Source organism: Strongylocentrotus purpuratus, unplaced genomic scaffold, assembly GCF_000002235.5.
Source record: "Strongylocentrotus purpuratus isolate Spur 01 unplaced genomic scaffold, Spur_5.0 spur5_scaffold_10, whole genome shotgun sequence".
In the NCBI taxonomy this organism is placed as follows: domain Eukaryota; kingdom Metazoa; phylum Echinodermata; class Echinoidea; order Camarodonta; family Strongylocentrotidae; genus Strongylocentrotus; species Strongylocentrotus purpuratus.
In genome coordinates, this window is record NW_022145595.1 from 9164546 (window position 1) to 9179780 (window position 15235).

Consider the following 15235-nt stretch of genomic DNA (forward strand, 5'->3'; position numbering starts at 1 on the left):
TGAATAAACAATTAATGCCTTTCAAAATAACTTTTACAAAATATTTTCAAAGATGCTAATGGCTTTCCATAATTTTTAAGTCCAACTTAGTGTTAAGTTCTACTTAGGATCTTTGTGAAACAAAATTCTCCAGCTACCGTAAGCATACAGTTTGAGATGTTTGGAATATGATGTGGGAGGAAATATTAAAAACTGCAAAACTCAAATTAGATATACATGTATACACGTAAATTTAACAAAAACAAAAAGAGAACATCAAATATAACTTGGGAAATTATTATCACAGTATTAAGATTGACCTGCAAAGTCACCTCAAAATTTCTCATTCTCTTTAATAAAGAAAATATAACTAGCTTCACATCTCATACTCAGAATCTTAAAATACTCATTGATATATAAGAAATGTGTTAAAGCTTATCTGCCGTAGTTTACAGGAGGGATTAGACCGCTCTGCAAGGTCACTGGGCAGGTGGTTATCTCATCAACTCAGCTCTCAGTTAACATAAAAAAAAGAGGATCATGGGGGACCAATGGTCACCGATTAGGTATTGTTTGTTATATAGAGGGCGCATGTAGCTACCAGTAGTGCAGTGGGCCTTTAAGCCTAAGGGCAAGACTAAACACAATATCGATGATGCTATTAGAAGCACATCTCTGCCATTTGTTTGACTACGTTATGATGAGCAAACCCCTAACGTCTTAAAGAACCTCCCTTTGAAAATAGCCAGACACTTGATCACCACCTACTCTTACGCTCTTAGAACATCAATCTCCATGCTGCTGGATCAGGGGGGTGTTTCACAAAGACTAAGATCAACTTTAAGTTGGACTTAACTATGGCAGGCTCTTCATGCCTCTGGTTGCTCTCACCATTGGTCTCTCAATTATGATATTTTTTCCTTCAAAAATGAATATTAAAAAAATGTAAATTCTGTAGGATTGTGACCATGATTTGTAGGTCCCTTGAGAGACCAAGGCCAGTAAATGGCGAGAGCAAACGGTGGCATGAATGGCCTGCCATAGTTAACTCCAACTCAAAGTCGATCTTAGTCTTTGTGAAACACTCCCCAGGAGTCGTGTCTTCATTTCATTTGACCGAGTTTCCAATCTACAATATAACCTGCTATATAAAGGCTTGTTCAGATATGTCGAGGTAAACCGCAGCAAAAAAAGCTATCTCTCTATCTTAACCTGTTGACTACTGGATTCTGTCATCCCCATAGGCTTGATACCAGGGACCCGTTTCACAAAGCCTTTTTTCAATGACAAATGACCAAAATCAGTGACAAATCCGCTGATAACCAATCAGAAGCAAGGATTTCAGTAGCTTATAACAAAGACAGACACTTATCACTGATGACAAGTTTTGTGAAACGGGCCCCAGAACCACCCAGTTCCAGAAGGCAGGGGGTTAAACTGGAGCTTATTTAGGCTAATGGGTATCCACCTACAAATGTATGCTGTAAAGGGAGCTTCATCCGCTGCCTATGTAATCACCACAGTGCTATTTGCGCGGTTCCATTTTCAAGAGTCGACTCACCACATTCTAAGTTACAAGCACATACAACATCTTCTTACATATATTACACATACTCGCCCCTCATTCATCCTATCTACATATATGGACTTACAAGGCTTACTTTGAATCATCTGGTCATCGGGTGGTCGCGTTACCAGACCTTTGTGATAAACATGCCCTTTTATCAACGAAATGTCGGGGTAATGTTTGTGAAATAAACCCCTCTCATCTACAAATTGTTCGGTCCGATTTACCCGACACTTTGTGAAAACTCTACAGCAAATCTACCAAAAGATCACGTCCATAACATGCACTTCCACAAATCCATAAACATTTACGACACAAATGCGACACAAATTACGCATGCACACGGACTTGTGATAAAATTATATAGGCTTATGCATGAATTCCCAATTTTAAAGCAAATTCCAGTACAAGTTTTAGGCCTACATGCATACATCACATTGTGTTACTGAATTCCATATTTACGTTCTGAACCACTCCATAAGACAATCTGTAATGTATGTGCATAGCACATCTTATATTAAACATACACAAGCCTAGTAATCCACCCTGATACATTCTGTTAAACACATAAGCATACTGCACACCACATCTTGTAACATAACAACATACATACGGTACGCATCGAGTCACCACCAACACATTCTGTAACAAATATGGAGGGTATAAACGTTCTTATTGGTCATTGATAACCCGCTCCGAGGATCAAAACCAGCCTAGGAACGGAACAGATTCAGATATGTCATTATTGTTATAAACATATACCATTCCCGACATATACTAAAGGTCACATACAATCATTTGCATACCACAGACAGTACATCACCCACAATTAATAACAGAACTCTGTGACATTGTTGTAATATACATATACCATCCCCGACATATACTATATGTAACATACAACCATTTGCATACCACAGACAGTACATCACCCCCAATTAATAACAGAACTCTGTGACATTGTTGTAATATACATATACCATCCCTGCCATATACTATATGTAACATACAACCATTTGCATACCACAGACAGTACATCACCCCCAATTAATAACAGAACTCTGTGACATTGTTGTAATATACATATACCATCCCCGACATATACTATATGTAACATACAACCATTTGCATACCACAGACAGTACATCACCCCCAATTAATAACAGAACCCTGTGACATTGTTGTAATATACATATACCATCCCTGCCATATACCATATGTATTATGTAACATACTACTCATTGCATACCAAAGACAGTACATCACCCCCAATTAATAACAGAACCCTGTGACATTGTTGTAATATACATATACCATCCCTGCCATATACTATATGTAACATACAACTCATTGCATACCACATACAGTTCATCAACCCCAATTAATAACATAACAGTACCCTGTGTCATACACACACACTACCACATTTGTAACATAGACATTCATACTAACTCCTAGACATCCTACAATACACGAGCACACCATCAGAACCAGATCATGCAACGTGCACACGCATACAACCTCAGGCAGATCCCGTCACAGAAGTGTACATCCATCTTACTTTCTGCAACATACATCAACCTACCACATACTACCCTCATCCTTTCTACCAACGATCTTATGTTCGACCCGACCTACTTCGGGGAAAAGATAGATTTTTGCTAAATCTCTTGTGCACTCTTTTTACACCTTTTACTAGATTTCCAATCACGGTGTTTTGTTCAGGCTAGCGACCCAGATTTCACTACAGCCCCTATTAAATCAGGACAGCATCGGGAGGTACATTTACGAAAAATTGAAGACACAAATGAAATAGTGTCCTCTGTTGATGACGGAGATAAAATATAATATATTGAAATGCTTGCCCACTCAACAAATTCATTGAATTCCAGCTAATGGGCAAATAGAACAAAATCGCGAAAACTTTCAAGAAAACAACTTCAGGCAAATTCCAATGTTGTATTGTATACCTACAGAAATCGTGTTCCTATTTATACATAATACATCATTTTCAAGTTCACACATTTCCAAACATGAGGCAAAATGTTATTGAAAATGCCCAAGGTTGATTTTACCTCAAGTATTTGCGATCATGCATTAATTACACCGAGCTGCTTGAAAATCTGCCCTATTGTATAACACAGCACCCTGATCCATGCGCTCATTTCCTTTCATGTATTGCGATGGATGGAGAGCTCATACCGTGCGCTAGTTGATTCCCGCAGTGTCTTTCATGTTCTCCAAGCCCTATAACCCCCGCATCAAGCATCACAGGTCCCTATTAATCATCTAACCGCTATTTCTGGAGTCGATCGTTCGGTCGACTTTGGAAGTCGGGTTCGACGTCTAAACCCCGTCCTTCCCCACCTCTCGATTAATAATTAAACCTGCGGCAGCATGGTGCCAACCAAGAACAGGGCAACGGCCAAGAATAGCTGAGGTCTACTACAAGAATCAGAAACAGAATCAAGTACATATCTTACTCTTACCGGTATTGCAGATGTATGTGTTCAGATAGTATACGGGGGTGGGGGAACAGCTTCATTTTTTTAGGGAAAGGAGTGAATTAAAAATAACGGTATTAGAACAAGGAGATATAGACAAAATATACAACCATCATTCACACATTTTAAAAAAACATACCAAACATACATTTAAAAAATAATTATTCACTCCAAAGTGATGTAAACATGACCTTTAACTACAGAATTCTTCGTAGAATTTAACTGTTATATCTGAGAGTACTGAGTAGATAACAACACATAATAAAACGCACCCTTCTTGCTCCCATTGGTTTAATTATTCACAAATTAAAGCTTTTGGTGAAGTTATAATTATTGGTGTTGTCCCATTAAAAATTGGGGAGGATGTATACATTTTCAGTGAAGATCATTTTGAAAGAACCTTGTTCATTCTTTTCAAATATGAGATGATTTTTGTGGACATGAGTTTTGCTAGTTGCCTTATCAATTTTTATTAGACCAAAGACATCAATAGTTTACCAACAACAAACTAGATGGAATTCGACTGCGCGCAGTCGAAAATGATGCCTCCGTCATAGAGCAATTTTACAAACCAAAACAGAAGACATTTTTCGAATTCAAGTTCAATTGTAATCCATTAACAGGTTCTCAGAATATCGTGATTACAAGCAATTTCTCATATACATATATGACCCTTTGATCTTTGACCTCATGACCCTAAAATCTACTCAGTTCATTGGCTCTGCAAGATGTCCTGAGTTAAATAGTAATCCATCTGTCAGTTCTAATGAGAATGTGTTCACAAGCTATTTTTGCATACATAATGAGCCCATGACCTTTGATCTTATGAACCAAAAATCTACTCAGTTCATTGGCTCTGCAAGTAACATACATGACCTAATTTTGGCAGGAATCCATCAATCGGTTCTTGAGAACGCGATCACGAGCTGTTTTTGCATACATAATGTGTGCTGTAGCCTTTGACCTTTGACCTCGTGACCCCAAAATTTAATCACTTCATCGGTTCTGCAAGTAACATACATGACCTAAGTTTGGCAGCAATCCATTACTTGGTTCTTGAGATAACGCGATCACGAGCTGTTTTTGCATACATAATGAGCCCTGTGACCTTTGACCTTTAACCTCATGACCCCAAAATCTAATCAGTTCTTTGACTCTGCAAGATACATACATGACCAAAGTTTGGCAGGAATCCATCAATCGGTTCTTCAGATAACGCGATCACGAGCTGTTTTTGCATACATAATGAGCCCTGTGACCTTTGACCTTTGACCTCGTAACCCCAAAATCTAATCAGTTCATCGGCTCTGCAAGATACATACATGACCAAAGTTTGGCAGGAATCCATCAATCGGTTCTTCAGATAACGCGATCACGAGAACGGGACGTACGTACGTACGTACAGACGTACGTACGTACAGACGTACGTACAGACGTACGTACAGACGGACGGACGGACAACCCGAAAACATAATGCCTCCGGCTACTTCGTAACGGAGGCATAAAAAACAAGTGGAGGTAGAAATAGCAAGATGTCATGACAACCATCCATTTGGGTGCTCTACGACTATAAATAAAACTAGATTTTAATTCGTCACGAGGACGAATAAGGTGGTCTGCCTTCAAGTTATATAGACATGTAAACAATGATGATCATGATGATGATCATGATGATGATGATCTTGATAGTAATGGTGATGACGATGATGATGATCATCACGATCATGATGATGTTGATGATCATCATCAACAGACCATGATGACATCAGACTGAACAAAATGAGAGAACTTTGAGCTAGTATATAGTCTCAGCTACAACATACTCAAAAATCAACAAAAATCAAGCCGAAATAACGGCGATATTGCTCGCAAAAGACAAGAATGTAGAATCCAGATTTGAGAAAAAGTCATCTCCCATAAGGATTACACGCAAAAAGTAATGGATCAAGTGATAATAGGGTAATAATAAAGTAAATATGGTTGTTTATTACATTATTTGCGATTCTACGTGTTTTAATATTCAAAGGAGATGGTACAGTGAAAGGTCAAAAAGAAAAAAAAGTGAAGAAAACAAATTGTTGGAGACGCCCGGACTCGAACCAGGGACCTCGAGGTCGGAAGTCAAGTGCGTTACCGATATACCAAAACATTTCACATAGAGATTACACGTAAACGGAAAATGGAATTCTCTAATGCCACTTTGTAAGTGAAATATGAGCATGATCCCGGCATCTGATCGAAAAATAAAGGGCACACTTGTGATAGCTTATTGTCTCAGCTACAACATACTCAAAGCTCAGCCTTAACAAAAAAAAAACGACGGAGATATTGCTCGCGAAAGACGAGAATGTAGAATCCAGTTTTGAGAAAAAGTCATGTCCCATAGAGAATCCACGCAAAATGTGAAAAATTGACATGCCTCCTTTAATCGCAAAAATACGCCATGATGCCTTTGTCAAAATGAAATATCGTGGTGACTGCATTTGTAGAGAATATTCTAAGGTAGAACATATTAAAATTTGAAAGAAAATTGATCAATATTTGCAGAGATACAATCAATTTTCCAAAAATCTGCTGACGTCATAATATGAAAATTGAAATTTTGAGTTCGGAGGCCATTATGATGACGTCATGAGTTAATTGAGGGTCAAATGAAACATGAAATCATATCTCCGATTCATACTCTATCAAAATATGAAAAAAAACTTGGGGTCACCTTGCATCCTAAAGCGCTACAATGGATTTTGTACAGGCATGTTTTTGCCCATGTATGCTATGTATTACAAAAGCTCGCGCGCACGGTAATTATCTTAAACGGACGCTCATTCCGTTATTAATGGGCAGAAAAAGTTGAACAAGGTATCAAAATGCTTGAAAAAATGTGCCAAATATGATGACAAAGAAAATTTGGCAATTCTACGTTGCAAAATGCAAGTACGCGCGAAAACGCGCGCGCATGTCCGTGCGCGCGTTTTTTTGCAAAATGCTTAAAATGGCCTAAAACGTATGCAAAATTAATTTGGAACGAATTTGAGCATTTTAAAATTTTGATACGCGCGTACGTGCGCGTCGAGGTGCGCGCGCAAAATTTGTTGACATTTTTAGTTGAACTTTGACCTGAAGTTGATGTATATTAAATATGGTTGATTTTTGATGACTCGTTATCGAGATATGATAATGACCTGACTTTTACAAAATGGCGCCTGGATGACGTCACGATGACCCCATGAACTTGAAAAAGGTTTTAGGAACTTGATATTATAGAGCTTGATGACTGACAGAAATTTGAAGGAAATTGACCTTGTCGATTTCGAGTAAACGTGTGCACAAAAAAGTGTACGGAAGAAATAAAAATAAAGAAAGAAAGAAAGAAAGAAAATTCTAGCGAAATCAATAGGTGATCTGTCGTTGACAGACCACCTAATTAAATCAGGCTAATTACAATGTATGGATGAATTGATATAATCTTGCCTTTACTGCTGCCCTAAGGCCAATGCTATAGCCCACATTTACAGCACATGCTTTCCAGCAAAATAAAAGGGGTGTTGGGCTTTAACTCTCTATAAAGTGAAATGCATTAATAATATACAATGCCCTTCTGGCTCTCAGCTGCACTATTATGATTGATACACTATGTGCAAGTAATATTTTTGTGTCCATTATGCCCCTTTTGACAATTATTTAGATCATTATTTATACCGCGTTGGAACCAGTGATGTAAATGTTTATGTGCAAGGCGCCAAATCTCACAAACATCCATATAACAGAGATGGATTCAGGATTGGGGGGGAAGGGGGGGGGGGGGGCAAAAGTATGAAAAGTTTGTGATAAGTTATTAAAAAAACATTAAAAAAATTATACATATAGTTATCAGGTTTTGGAGGTGCTGTTTGGTTCCACAATTGGTAAAAAAAGGGGGGGGGGGCACATTTTTATTTATTTTTAGTATAGTTGTGCCCCCCCCCCCCCCACCTCTCCCAAAAGTCTGCCATGGCATATGATGCCTGTGTATATATCTTGCATGCGACTGTATACTACAGCGGAATGCTATCAATCAAACACACAGCATTAGCGCTGCTGCCTCCCTGGAACATTCGTTGACAAAAGCATGCATTTTGTAGTTCAACAAAATGAGGCGCTAATGGATTATTGATGTGTCCCCTGGTTATGCCGCCGCGTGTGCGGTCTTCTTTTCTTACAATTACTCTCTCGTTACTCTTCAAATTTTGATGTCTTCCCTAGTCATGCACATGTTATGAAAGCTATCTTCTTTTCTTTCATTTATACATGTAGTTTGCCTTGACCAACAAATATTCTCCCTTCTCCTCCCCCCCCCCCCCCTCTCTCTCTCCCCCTCTCTCTCTCTCTCTTTGCTACTCTCCTCCTCCTTTAACAGTGCACTTGAATTTAGGCATGCATCTTTCCATTTTCGTACCTTCTTTACTAAATATTTTCACTTTTTAAACAATCCATCTCGCAAATAAATTACCATTCATTTCTCTGTCATATTGCTGCTTCTCGATGTTCCCTCTCTCCAACAGTGCACTTTGTTTACTGCTTCTTTATCTTACGATCTGATTGCAAATTCCAATAAATAATCTATCTCCTTAAATACCAATAAATAGTCACTCTCCATTTATAAACGTCCTAGCCGTCACAGATCAATGTCCCCCTGAACTTTTCAATTGCTCTTTGCCCCTAATTTTGAGAAGAAAAATGGGTCACACAGCAATGATTCGTATCCACAAGGAATATATTTCAATACATCATTTGATGACAGCCAGAGGGGCATCATCTCTTTATCGATGCCATCTCTTCATTAATGTCCTTCTGGCTCTCAGCAGATATGATACAGAAACTTCATTGAAGATTGAAGAGTTACCAGGTAAGGAATTGATTTCAATACGTCATTTGCTGAGAGCTATAAGGACAATAACTCTTATAATAAAGTATGTCTTTCTGGCTCTGAGCAGACATTATATTAGCTTCATTGAAGAATTACCGGACAGATAATTATTTCAATATATCATTTTTTGAGAGTCAGAAGGGCAATAACTCTACATTCAAGTAAATGGGTTAATGCCCTTTTGGCTCTGATAGGACGATATGGTATATTAACATCATTTAAGAATGACTGGGGCAGAGCATTATTTCAATAAATCATTTGCAGAGTGCCATAAGGGTATTTATTAAATGTCAAAGTTTATCACTTAATGACCTTCTTGCTCTCAGAACCACTAATGTCATTGAACAATTGCCGGCTCAGATTATACTGGTTCATTAGTTTGACAAATGCTACCATTTACCGAGATTACGAGGTTATGAATTGGACTGCATTTTCCCCCTAGCAGATGCAGTTGGGATGCTGCAGATGATAGTTTATGATTAATTGAGCTTTATAAGTACTCCATGAGTCACTCAATAACTAGCAGAGGCTGCATTTCCTCTTTGCTCATTTTTGTCTTATATTAAATCAAATTCAATGAACTAAAATAGGCAACAGAGAAGGCAAAAATCCCTAGAGGAATGATAATTCTTCACCCCCCCCCCCTTCATTTCAGGACTGCACAGCCCTTTCAAGATAAAGATTGTTTTGCATGTTTAGTCAAAGAGTTACTTTGGAGTTTGGAGTTTGGAGCTGGAAGGGCATTAACTCTGTTGGATTAATCAATGCCCTTCTCGCACCAAACAGACATTATGCCAATAGCCAACAGCAGATGTGAAGGCTGACTGGCAACACACAATGAAAGGGCACTATGTTGCATTGACAAATCACTCATTAACTTGCTGCAACAGCCAAACCTATCTCACAAATAAAATTAAATCAATACGAAATCTGTGTGAAGCCAGAAAAACATTAACTCCATGTCAATGTGTCATGGATTAAAAGTACCTCAACTCCTGTCTGCCTCAAAACAAATGTTTTAGTGCTACAAACTGAGGGTCCATAACAGTAGATTTAAAAGCAGAGCGGCAAGGAACAATGAAAGGGCACTGTGTTACATTGAGATATCACTCATTAACGTTCGTCAATAGAAAACCCATCTCGTAGATCAATGTTTGAAAGTCCATCCCCGCTTTTATAAATACAAGGATATGACACCCCAACCAATTGATAAATGATGATACGCGATGCATCACTGATAATCAGGAGTCTTAGTTAATGATTGATGTATAAGGAGGAAACGATTGAGATGAAAAATCAGTAAACTTCCTCATTTATACCTCTTGAAATCACAAGGTGATAGTAGAGATTTAAGTGAACTGAAAGAAAACATATGTTTCATTTTTAGTAAAATATTAACTCATTAATTTAATTTGTTGTTTGTTAGGTTTAAGAGGAACCATTAAGCTTAGGCAGTTTCTTAAAAAACTGAAAGAGACACAAAAACTGCAATTGAATTGCATTACGGATGACTGTTGGTGATGTTGCCTTATCTAAATTTGTAATAATCTAACTAATAATCATAATTCTTATTGAGATAATGGAAAGAAAATGGTATATACTATCTCTAAATACTTATATTTATAATTGATTCATTCACTCTTTAAAAGAATTGTATTTTCTAAAAATCTTACAAAAATTGTAATACTTTCTAGTATTCAACAATAGAGTTTCCAAAGCCTTCTCAGAATGCCCTTCTAAATCAAATACCCTTTCCTTCATTTTCAAGACATTTGACATTCATCACTGAACAACCTTCCCTCCCATACAGCTTTCCTTCATCTGACAATCAATAATCAATTCATACATTCTTTAATAATTTTTTATTTTCTATAAACCTTGCCAAAAACTTTGATACTTCATTACAATCTCTCTGTTACTACTTTCTACCATTAAAAAAGTGTTCAAAAAGCCTTTTCAGAATTGTTTTATTTTTTGTTTGTCAGGTTTTCTATAAAGCTTAGGCAGTTTCTCCAAAAACTGAAAGAGACACAAAAAGTTGCATTTTAAATGCATCAGGGATGACTGTTGGTGATGTTTTTTTTTCTTTTCTTTTTAAAGAACTCTTGCTACTACTTTCTAATTTTCAACAAAAGTGTTTACAAAACCTTCCCAGAATGCCCTTCCAGATCAAACACCCTTTCTTTCACTTTTAAACACAAGACAATATTCCCGTAACAACCTTCCTTTCCATATGGCTTTGCTACACCTGACGACCAAAGTTATAAGCAAACATTCGTTCATACCATCGGTATACTTTCTCTTTGGACAAATCATATTTGCATAGGGTCAAACTATAGCCTTGTCAACAGCTCCCATTGCTAATAGATTGTAGCACCCTACATGTATATATATATAGACTTATACTTAGGAAATACTTCGCAAATACTACTGTGTGAGTATCTAGCATAATTGGTTGGCAGGTGGAAGTATATGTCTGCACACTATTAATGATCTGGATTGAAATTTTAAATAAAGACAATTTTGGTAAAATGACATGATTTAAAGGCAATGTTTAACAATTTTCCAGTTCTACAAATCTGAGAAGGAATGGCCTTACATGTTATCAGTGTCTGTGATATGGTGTAATATTGAAGCTTAAAAGAATTGCGTTTCAAAAAAGTAAAAATCTTTGAGTGACCGGTTTTACCACACTCATTTTCCCCAATAGACTGTAATGTCAGGGAATAATTTTCCTGGTATCGCATCGCAATTTGCTATGCATTTTTGCATGACTGCTATACAAAATATCTTTTGTGTAGCAGTTTTCTTCCATAGAAATGTACAGAATTTCATTTGAAATATTTATCCATTGGCTGAAATTGCTAATCAAAAAATTTGAGGAAAATTATTCCCTGAATGTTATAAAAAAAACATTGGGAAAATATTTTTGACATTTCGAATTTCAATCATGAATATCTTGATAATCAGACAGGCGAAAGGCTTGTAAAAGTCATGGGATTCCTGACTGACCTGAAGGTTTATAATTATGATTGCAGCATGAGCTAAATCCAGGATTTGTTTAAGAATCTGATGCAAAGATACCCAATTCCTTTATAAAAATGTGGCAAAAATGGCTAAGGGTCCCAAGAAAATATTAATATGTTGACTACTAAATTTTATCATTTCCCTAGGTTTTGATACTCTGTGAACTTATATTAAAAATTATATTAGTTAACGCTCTTCTAGCTCCAAATATGCAATATTATTGTCAGGTCTGCAACAGTGCAACCTCTACCCCGACATAATTCTCTCTACTTTTTTCCTGCTCCCCCTCTTATTTTTGCCAAGCTTGGCCAGGTGAATCTGCGTAGTAAAATCCTGATCGTGATTAATGTTTGCCGTACATCAACAATGGCCGCAGATGGAGATAGGAAACTGGCTCTCTCGTCCCTCGCTACGCTCTCGTCTCGACTCGACGGCACGGCAGATTTGAAACACTATACGGATGTCTCTGATACAGAACAACGAGGGAGCACACCAGACGAATACATCTAAGCATAATGCCGTTCTAAGTATGCACCAAACATCGTGATGAAATATGCATCGCCATCAAATAAACATCCAGTCCATGAAATATAGATGTGCTCTTGGCTATCAACTGCGACATACGCCTAACGAAAAAGCTGTGAATATAATCCTTACATTTAATATTTGTCAATAATGGCAGGTGTAATGAATATGAGAAGTACTCATCCATATTAAAAAGCTTCATCGACTTGATGAGCCAGAGGTTTTCATTTTGAACAGCAAGTTAAATCAGCCGTGACTAGGCACATTACCTGATGAAAAAATATCAATAGCAACAATATTGTTTCACACCAACATTAAAGATGAGAGAGAGAGCATCCATGTATGTTTCCATGGCCATGTCATGCGTTAAGAGCGAGAAGGGCATTAGATCTACATGTTGTATATGCAGTGCTGTAAGCTACATGTAACATCGTTCTTGCTCTCAGCAGTTAATATGACAAATCCATAACATTACCTCCTTGGGTAGTCACTAAATTGTAATGACATCTTCCTGTAGTCTTGTTTATCGTCGGATGAGAGCCAGAAGGCCATTGATTAATTTCATTTCATTTTCATTTCATTTATTTTCCATTAAAATTCAAAATAAAATACATAACAAATTAACAGCAAAATCGGAAGGACCCCAAGAAAGGCAAAGCTTGTGAGAATGGGGCCCTGTAATTTGCCTCTGCATGTACAAATGTAAATACAAGTACTGTACAGATAACTTCAATATTTGAGAGACATAAGGTTGTTAACGTGTCCAATTCAAACACAACAAATGACTTCTACTAAATAATAAAATCATAAAATAAATCAAATCAATAATTTAATCAATAAATCATAAAATCAATAAATTTACTTGAAGAATATCAATCATTCAATATTTCTCTAGGGATAATAAATGTTGATGTTGAAAATGGAACATTCACATATTCTTCTGTATCTGGCCTTCCTTAAACCAATGAATTATGCTGGTAATGCCCTATACAAGGTCTCTGATCAATATCTATAATTTTCACATTTATAATCTTTGACCTACTGCATTTATCTTCCATACCATCTGTTTGGAGCGAGAAGGGCATTAACTCATCATTAAACACAGAATTAATGCCCTTCTGTCTCCAAAAAGATGATGTATTAGATTGCCGACTGCATGGGGGCCTTTAAGGGCACTTCAATTTGGCAGTGTACTATTTATGACACTCCATCATTAAAATGGAGCCAACAACAAAGCCTGATCAACAATTCAACTCCATATTTATAAAAACATGAAATATGCAAGGGGATGCCGCTCAAAGGGATCCAATGAATTAAAAATTGTATATTTCAGTCGACCCTTTGAAATAAGGCATCTAGAAAGTCTATAAATATTGATTCTTTCAAAAGGTTCGTTCAGGGGCTTAATTCATGGTTGATAATTTAAAGGGAAGCTACACAGAAGGCGGCAGATAGTCTAGGTGCATTTTCACAAGCCGGTGTGAGCTTATAACGATACATGTCATAAAAACTCAGGCTACATAGCTCTGGCAACCATTGTGCTCGGTGCATTCAAGGAATATATCCTGTCGGGTACCCACTTAACACACCTGGGTAGAGTGTAGCAAATTTAAATTAATGCCAAGTAAAAGGACATTAGTACTGCGATAGGGATTCAAACTTGCGATTCAAGGTTTGGAGACTTAACCACTACATCAAAGAGGGGAAACAAAGGCTATTATATAAATGTAGCACCTCCAATGATCCAGTGATTATTTCAAAATGCACAAAGTGGGACCTCGTCATGTTTTGAAGTTCTGTGGAAATTCAGGGTCATTTGGAACATGTGCTTACCGTGAACTGGTCTATTCATATGCCATTCCCAAAAGGGACCTACAATTCTCACTACCCCAGCATTGCCAGGTAACCATTTTTGTACACCTGGGTAAAGAGGGATAACAATGTCTTGTCAAGGGATGTTAACACCCAAGCAAGGACCATACCTACATGTAGAACCTCTCTTAAAGAGTGAAGAGCCTCCACAACTACATTATACAGGTGAGTCAGCACCTTCGCACAGTAAGAACCAACTGCACTATTCGCTCAAGAGAAGGGGAAAACTTTGGTGTAGTGGTTCACCTGCACATGCACCCCAATCGGTTATACCGGGAGGATCGAGAGACCCAAGGGTACAGTGATTCACAATGCTTTTCGCCACCCAGACACGGGTGACGTCAAATACTTAATGATGATGATGATAATAATAACCCCATGTGCACTTCAACTAATGTCACAAGCTAATCATATCCGCAGATTCCGCACAACAAAAGAGCAGGCTATTCTGCATTGTTATGCAAGTGGGGATACCCCTAGACAGACATATCACCCCCACCAAGATTACTATTATATTGATGACAATTCTATTCTATTCTATTCTATTCTATTCTATTCTATTCTATTCTATTCTATTCTATTCTATTCTATTCTATTCTATTCTATTCTATTCTATTCTATTCTATTCTATTCTATTCTATTCTATTCTATTCTATTCTATTCTATTCTATTCTATTCTATTCTATTCTATTCTATTCTCTCACTGATCACAACATCTCCGCCCAATTATTGGTTTTATAGTGGCATGCCCTCAAGAGAGTAATGTAATATTCAACAGCATCAGCTCATTCGCGTGAAAGATAATTTCTCCTCCAAACCATCCAAGCCTACATGTATGTCATACACATATCCGTA